At 32.1% G+C, this 8,945-nt stretch overlaps 1 protein-coding gene across 1 annotated transcript in view; it reads left to right on the top strand.

The window, feature by feature from the left end:
- Positions 1-8,067: 8,067 nt before the first annotated feature.
- Positions 8,068-8,945, top strand: part of LOC116029500 — a 7,117-nt gene continuing 6,239 nt past the window's right edge. The window contains exon 1 of the mRNA XM_031271551.1: positions 8,068-8,355. The gene's annotated coding sequence lies outside the window, so the exon portion shown is untranslated. The remainder of the gene's footprint in view (positions 8,356-8,945) is intronic.

Genomic DNA, 8,945 nt, shown 5'->3' with positions numbered 1-8,945 from the left:
TAACTTTGTTTTACCATATAAATATCTGCTTTATTTAAATGGTAATTATTTGGTTTAATATTGTCATACTAATATTATCTTAATTAATATTGTATATTATTTTTTGGGCTGTTAGCAAACAGAGCTTTGGACAAACTACTCGTGTTCGAGCTCGGTAAGCGTTCGTTTACGTTCGTTTGTTAAGGTAAACGAACATAAACGAACAAAATTTTGAACTCGGTTAATAAACGAACAGAGTATGAACAGTAGTAAACTCATTTGCTAAGTGTTCACGAACAAGCTCGTTTGTGTTTGTTTAGTAGTGTTCGTGAACAAGCTCGTTTGTGTTTGTTTAGTAGTGTTCAGAATTAATAAATAATAATTATATATTATATATATGGGGCGATTAAGGTCATTTATTTAGATGCTACTACTCCTACGAGTGGACTTATTCAATTATTTGTATTAGTTTTGTAGTTGTGTTGTTTGTTTGATTATTGTTCGTGAACGTAGATTATTTCTTGTTCACGAACAAATTGTGTTCATGAACATGTACAGGTGTTTGGTTATTAAGTGTTCACGAACAAATTAATATGTTTGTGAACGTGTTTGTTAATGTTAACGAACAAAGTTCGCGAACGTGTTCGTTAACGTTCGCGAACACGTTCGTGAACGTGTTTATTAACGTTAACGAGCACGTTCGTGAACGTGTTCGCGAACGTTAACGAACACTAACGAACGCTTAACAAACGAACACGAACAGTTAACGAACACTAACGAACGCTTAACAAACGAACACGAACAGGATTTTCAAAAACCTTAACAAACGAACACAAACACGAACAGTCCAAAATCCTTAACAAACGAACACGAACAACATCCGTTCGTTTATGTTCGGTTCGTTAACGGCCCTAATTATTTTAGCAAATAGGTAAATATGTAATTGTGTGTTTTGGAATATTGATGATTTGATGTCATTTAGCTTCTCCTTAAATTTTGGCGTTAAGTGCATTATTAAATTATCATTCAATTATGAGCAAATATTAAGTTTTTAAATTTCCTATTTGAATTTTAATTTAAGATTGAGATGCATATTAAATTGCTTGAAGTATTCCAATTTATTTAGAATATATGCATTAGTAATTTATTAATATGCAAATGCAAACATTGTATATTTATTAAATAACTATTATCCATTTAGAAAAACATATTTTAAGGATAGATTTAACATATTATTATTAACTCAACCAATGCATTAAATATCATTCAATTTTGGATCCTTAGGCCAATTTAGGGCATTATAGCCTTTTAAGGCAACTTGTTTGGTTTCCTATTTTGGGCATATTTTAGTCCTATATTTTACTTGGGACCTTAAAACCTATTTTGAATAAGCTATTTGGGACCTATCTTGGGTTATTAAAGTATGCATCCCACCATTATTGAGTGATGTTTTAAATGATAATTATAGATATTTTATTTGACTTATAACATGTTTATTATGGTAATAATAATGATTATTATGCATAAGATGATCATTAAGTCTTATTTATTTTGACTACCATATTTTATTAATAGTATTCATGGTATTCATAGTTGGTAATAATATTAAGTTTCGATTTATTTCAGTAATAGACCATTTTCTATTCCTGTAATCCTGTTATAATTAACTTAGGCCATTAAGGTTCATGGGCCTAATTTAGTAATTAAGTGCTATAATTATTGTCTTGGGCTTGTTTTTTAGAGCCATTAAGGTTGAAATTATTATTTTTGTCATTAGAGATTATAATTAAGTTGATTATATATATATATATATATATATATATATATATATATATATATATTACCTTAATTGTTTAAGTTAATCTATTAACAGCGTGTTTGGTTCGTGAAATAGGTCGGGAATGGAATACCATTCCTGGGAATAGACCTATTCCACTGTTTGGTTCGTCGTTCTACTCCTAGTAATAGCATTCCCGGGAATGAGCTATTCCCTTTGCAAGGGGAATAGTCATTCCTAGGGGACCCCCTAGTATTTGGGTATTCCCAAGTATTTGGGAATAACTTTTATACTATAATACCAAAAATGCCTTTTTGTATTATATTATAATTCTTAATATATATATATATATATATATATATATATATATATATATATATATATATATAATACATTTTTTATATAGGTGTGTGTGTGTTAACCAGAAGAACTGTAAGTGAAAATATGTAGTTGTATTTACTTAGATTATTTATATAGAAGAACAAAGGATGTTAACCACATATTCAAACTCAAAAAATTTAGGCTAGGAGCTAATCTCTCAACCTCCCATGTATCTCTCTAACAAATATATTATTACTATTATTATTATTATTATTATTATTATTATAAAAACACATATTTATATTAAAGAATATTAATTAAAGACAACTTAGATATAAACAAACATACATGTGTGTATGTATATAATAATAATAATAGTAATAACAATAATAATAATAATAATATTATTATTATTATTAATATTATTATTATGTATAAGGGTATTTATGTCTTTAAAATCTATTCCATTTCTATTCCTTTAACCAACCAAACATTGGAATACAATTCCTAAAGTTATTTCTTCCCGAACCAAACAATCGAATACAATTCCTATTCTATTCCTTACCTATTCCATTCCATGTGGAATACTATTCCTATTCCCGCCAAATTCATTCCGTGAACCAAACGTGCCGTAATAGTTTTCATGGGCTTAATAATAATAATAAGTCTTTAAGTTTATGGCTAAAGCAATATAGTTGGTATATTACCTTTGAAATGGTAATTTGATTATTACCCTAATTTTAGTCTTCCTAAAAAGACATTATAGTCTTGATTAATTATTATATGGTGATATGAGATTGCTATTCAGTGTCCTTTTAGTTATAGTGTTTGTCTTTTATTATAGTTATAATTGGCATTATTAATTATTGTTATTAAGTTTAGGGGTTAATCTCGTTTATTACATTTCATAATAATTATTATTTCTTGGTAATCTATTATGTTTGGAAAGATTAACTATTTGGTGATTATTGTTACGTACAATTTGACGTTTCATCGAGGTCACTAATGGTGAAGATAGGGAGAATTTTAGCACTATGAGAGTTGCGGTTAGCATTATTAAGGTAAGTCATTAATTATCCTTTATTGTTATTATTGGTAATTAGTGCTACAGTTATGGTTAACCGCTATTGATTGGATTAGTCACATTTTATCCTTAAGAAAACTGGAAATATTAAAAAGGTGTATTACCATACTTTAGTTGTCATTGTTTAAATGTTAGTGGTGATTATAATGTTGTTTATTATCATTAATATTTAGTTATAAATCTTGAACTGTTTCTAAATAGATTTATATGTGGCAATATTTGGTGTAAAGAATATTTGGTGTAATTTCATACTATTTGAATTGTTTTATGCATTCGCATAATATTAAGTTTAATTATGCAATTGAGGTTTTGAGATTTAAATTACAAATAATAACATATATATTTGTTTGAATTGATATTGTTAAAATTTTTAAATACAGTCTATTTCTCACAAAATTGGTGTGGTGCATTAAAACATTTTGCTATGGGCTTAAATTTTGAAATTTCAAAGTATATATCCATTATGTTATTATTCAAAATGTTGGGTCCCTTTGGTTTGGACTCATATACTCTTGCAGAACCAAGCAGGTGTCCCACGACCAAAATGGGCATAGTCATGAAAATAGGACGTGGTTGGATGGTTCCTGTGTTAGATTTGTCAATGTTTACACAAACGGCAGTCGGTTCAAAGACATCACGTTCTACCATACAGCCAGTAGGGTATATAGATCTCACAAGGCAAGGTTCAAAGGGTTAAATTTACCTTTGCTATGCAGGAATCAACCGTTGAACACAGTTGTTTCCGTTTTTCTAAAATACCCTGAAAACAATTTTCATCCATGTGGGGGATTATTGGAAAAAATGGCATAAATGGCATTTTAAGTGGCCATTTTGTGGTATAAATACATGTATGGTCTACATCCGATTTGGGTCGGGTCAAAGTGGATTTGGATTCTTCGTAGTGAGACGAAGAGATCAATATATTATACGCTCAAAATGGATAATGGGTGAATGAGAAATTGGTTCTCAAAGTAGACCCATTGAGATGGAATTTGTGTGGGAAAAGCTTTAAGGAAAGCATTTGTCCCACATTGGTTTGGGAAGAAGATTTCACCCACTATATATACAAGCAGCTTTTTTAGGCTAATTGACTTGTATGGCATAGAGACTCTCTCTCGCGCGCAGGGAGGGGGGCGAATCAAATCCCAAAATGAGCCTGAAAAGGCTTGACTCGTGTACGCCGGCACCTGTGGGCACGAATGTCTGCGCATGACCATGTCTCGCGGAAGGAAGTACGTGCTATGTTGATGTCTTGCAGCATGACCATGTCTCGCGGAAGGAAGTACGTGCTAGGTTGATGTCTTGCAGCATGCTGAATGTGTGATCTCTCGCGGCTGAGAACTGATCACTCCCAGTCCGCTCAAATCGACCTCTCGATGCAATGAGTCACGGTTTTGAGGCGGTCTTCCAGCGTGATTTTTAGGTGACCTCTCGTGGACAGGTTCTGTCCTAACCTTTCACCTTCGTGGTGACCCTTCAGGAGCTTAACTCTAGCTGTTACGGAATTAATTTTATATTAATTCCAATTGTTATTGTTCTAGAGTTAAAGACTCTTGTTAGTGGGGGTTAGTGGAGGGCTGTTACGAAGGTTACATTCCCAGAATTGAATGTCATGTTTATGATGCTATTTATTCCATAATCTCCTATATATTTCCAGGTGGAGCAGTAGCATTTTATAAGCAAAAACATACACACGAAAACTAGATAACTTTTCACCTCGAAACTCTGTTCCCCCTTCCTTCAAGCCACTTGTGTTCATCCCACGTTCTCCTTCGCCGGGTCTCAAGTTTGTATGCTCAAACACAGGGATCGTAGTATGTTTTATCCTGGAAAACCTAGGCCGCAACGCTCCAGCACCCCGGGAAGCGGTAAATAAGGTTTTAAGGATAGAGGCAACTCGACTCGTGCTTACATCATTCCCAAAGTCCATTCATCTCCGTCCTTCCTTATTCCAGGTTTATCTAACCTTTGTTGTAGGTTTAAATTCCTGGAATTATATATATATATATATATTCGAGAATTATTTCCAACATTAGGATCTTGCAAGTATCCCATATTTACATGTTATATGTGCTATATTTAATAAAGGGAGATATCCTGAAGAATATATTGATGATTGCTACACAAAGGAAGTCTATAAGAGAACATATATGCATGCACTTCAACCAATGAATGAAGAACTTTTTTGGAAAAAAACACAATCAGAGGAGATTAAGGCACCTATTCCTAAGAGAATGAGTGGAAGGCCAAAGAAAAAAAAGAAATCGAGAGCCTAGTGAGGTAGCAAAACCAACTGGAACTCACTTGTCTAGGAAAGGGAGAGTGATGACATGCAAACTTTGTAACCAAAAGGGACATAATAGAATGTATTGCCCAACTTTATCTACCCAACAACCAAACTCAGTTAGAAGGGGTGGTTCTACTGGAAAGGGTGGATCTCAATGCAAGGGTGGATCTACTAGTAGAGGTGGCTTTACTGGATAGTGGTTTTTGTAGTACAAGTTATGTTTTTGTTAATCTGATTATGGTATATTGTTTTGTTAAAAACTTTTGAATGACATGGTTTAAGATCCTGGATTGCACTGCACTTTTATGACTTTCTTAAGTTTTTGGTTAAGAGTACATGATGCAATACTATTATGGCAAATTTTGATGAAGTGATGTGCAGAATTTTAGAAGTTTTTTGATATATATTTTAGATTTTTGTTAAGTGTACATTATGCACTATACTTCATATAGTATACCCCATTAAGTGTACTGTGTACATAAATTTTAGTATCTGATTCACATTTCAAAATAATGTATTGTAGAAAATTACTAGTTTAATAATATATACGTACACAGTTTCAACAAGCTAATACATGCAATAATAATAATAATAATAATAATAATAATAATAGTTTTCAAAATAATAATAATAATAATAATAATAATAAATGTTAAAGAATTTAGACACGGAGTATTGTTTCTTTAAAAAAAAAAAGAGCATTAGAATTTAAAATCCATATAAACCTACAAAAAATGGTAATTGGATTTTTTTAAAGGGTTGTAGTAGTTAATTGAATGCTTTTATAGTTCAGGGTGCTAATTGAACTTTTTGGAGTGGTAGAAGGGACTATTTGACCCTTATCCCTTTTCTAAAAAAAATAAATAATAGAAACAAATAAATACAAAATAATATTAACACATTAACACTTAAAACCAAAACAAAAACTAAATAAATAAAATCATATTAAAATATTAGTTTAGCCGAGATGAGAAATAAGATAATTTGAATATAACATATATTATTTGTGATTGCACTTAAAGGTGTTCCTCTGGTGGACACATTATTCTCTTTAAATTGACTTTGACGAACATTAACTGCAACAATTTAACATAACAAATAAATCAAAATTTGTATATAATTTAATATATTATGTTATATTATATTTTTCAGTAGTAGTAGTTGCTGGGCATATTAATAGGTGTTGATGGAAAGTAAACCCTAAATCTATCGAACAATGCTTCGATACCAGCTACTACAGTTATTTACATTAAAGAAGGAAAATTTATGATTGCATTTTATACAGAAGAAAATATGTGCGTGAGATATTGGAAAAACAAATTTGCTCACCATTCAATCTCGGTTTAATTGGATTAAATGCTACTATGCTAGAGAACCAACAGTTGATTGCAATACCAGCTCATTTTCTAAAAAAAAAAAAAAAAAAAAAAAACTATCGTGTTTAAACGATTCTCATGATATAATTTATGTTTAATAATATACAATTTATGTAGAAATATTTAACAAAATATAAATGATCTAAACATAATTTTAACAAAATTAGAGAATGGGTATGAAGTTGGTGACCACATAAAACTAATACATTGCTGTTCTGGTTCTAATCTTTAAGCCTCATAAGCCTCATCATTCTGAGACCATTAACCCTATTCTCAATTAGAATTTAACAAGATTAAAAATTATAAATTTAATTTTTAATTAATATATATTCAATATTAGTCTTGTTTTAATCATGTTAATAAAATATTTCTAATGATATAATTTATGTTTAATAATATAAAATTTATGTAGAAGTATTTAACAAAATATATAAATACATAAAAATAAAATAAAGAATATAAAAGGAATTAAAAAAAACATAGTACTATTTTAGTATAATAAACAACTATCATGTTAGAACCTTTGAACTCTTCAAATAAAAAGTAACCTCAATCATATATAAGGTGTTTAAAGGACTTTTCTTGAAATTAAACAATATAGGCCACACTTGCGTGAGGCTGTCTCACGGATCCTTATTCGTGAGACGGATCGGGTCGGGTCAAAGCACCATGCAAATGTCATACTTATATGTGCAAATGTCATACTTATGTGCTGAAATATAACACTAATCAAGAATACAATTTTTGTTACTTATAAGAGAAAAAATAATACATTTTTCATAATAAGTAATGTTGACAAGTGCTTCTTACTTATAAGGGCAAATATAATACTTTTGAGAAAAAATGTAATACTTTTAAATCGAAATGTAAAAGTATTGTATTTTCCCTTAAAAGTATTACATTTACCCTTATAAGTAACAAAAATTTTATTCCTGATTAGTATTACATTTGAGCATATAAGTATGACATTTGCTCATATAAGTGTTACACTTGTATCTTGACCCGACCCGCCACGACTCGTCTCATGGTGAGACGGTCTCACACAAGTTTTTGCCAACAATATAATGTCAAACTACGTGTATATTCCATTTTGATATTCAACGGCTAAAGACGTCAAAACGGACTTAACCTGCCAAACTAGTCTTTCTCGCATCACCAAAAGGACAGGGCGGGCTCTAAGTTTTTAAGACCTATTATAGTGGGCTTTTTAATCCAAACCGCCTAACCTGCGGGCTAAGCGGGTTCCAGTCTTGCAGACCACCTATTACAGTGGCAAATTCAAAAAAAGCATTACAGATTAGAGATTACAGTGGCAGGTGGCTAAATCCCTAAATCGGTAAATACTAAATTCCTATTCACTCTTCTCCCCAGCGAGCACTCCGAGCAGGCAGCCGGAGCAGCGAGCCAGCGACGACCGACGAGACTCGAGAGCGACCCAGCGATGCAGCAGCCCTCCGGTCTCCGGCAACCAGTCCCAGCGACGCAGCCCTCCACTCCGGCAGTGAACCACTGAACCACCAGCCACCACCAGGTAATTTATTTTCTTACTCTAATTTAATTAATTTAATTTAATTAACCACCTGTGATATTTTCTTCCAATGTATGTATATTAGTATATATAATTATTAGTTATATGAATGACATATTTTCTTCCAGTGTATATATGAATGAGTATTGATATTGTTTAATCCCCTTCAATATACTCCAATTCTTCCATATACTCAAGTGTGTAAAGTCTCTCAAGAAAATCTATGAAAAGTATATCATAAATCCATAAATTGGCTCTCAATTCCACTTCTTTATTGATTAATCTTGTATAACCTAGAGAGAGGAGAGAGCTTGGATTGTTGGTTGTTTCTCTTTTGAGAGAGAGTGAAGAGGGGAAGAAAAAGTCCTTAACTTGAAGGGCTGGGGCCCTTTATATAGGCCCCTACTGTATAATTATCTAGAATACGTATAGCGGTAATCCCAGGGTATATTCCCTATCAAGTAGCCCCCCCCCCAGTCCGTGCCCTGACGTCGAGTCAACAAGGAAGGGGTCAGGCTGGAAGACTAACCTTACGGTCCGCGAGCCCGACCCCTTCCTTGTTGACTCGACGTCAGGGCTCGGACTGGGGGGGG

Source organism: Ipomoea triloba, chromosome 9, assembly GCF_003576645.1.
Source record: "Ipomoea triloba cultivar NCNSP0323 chromosome 9, ASM357664v1".
NCBI lineage: Eukaryota > Viridiplantae > Streptophyta > Magnoliopsida > Solanales > Convolvulaceae > Ipomoea > Ipomoea triloba.
This window is presented reverse-complemented; position numbering and strand designations above follow the sequence as displayed.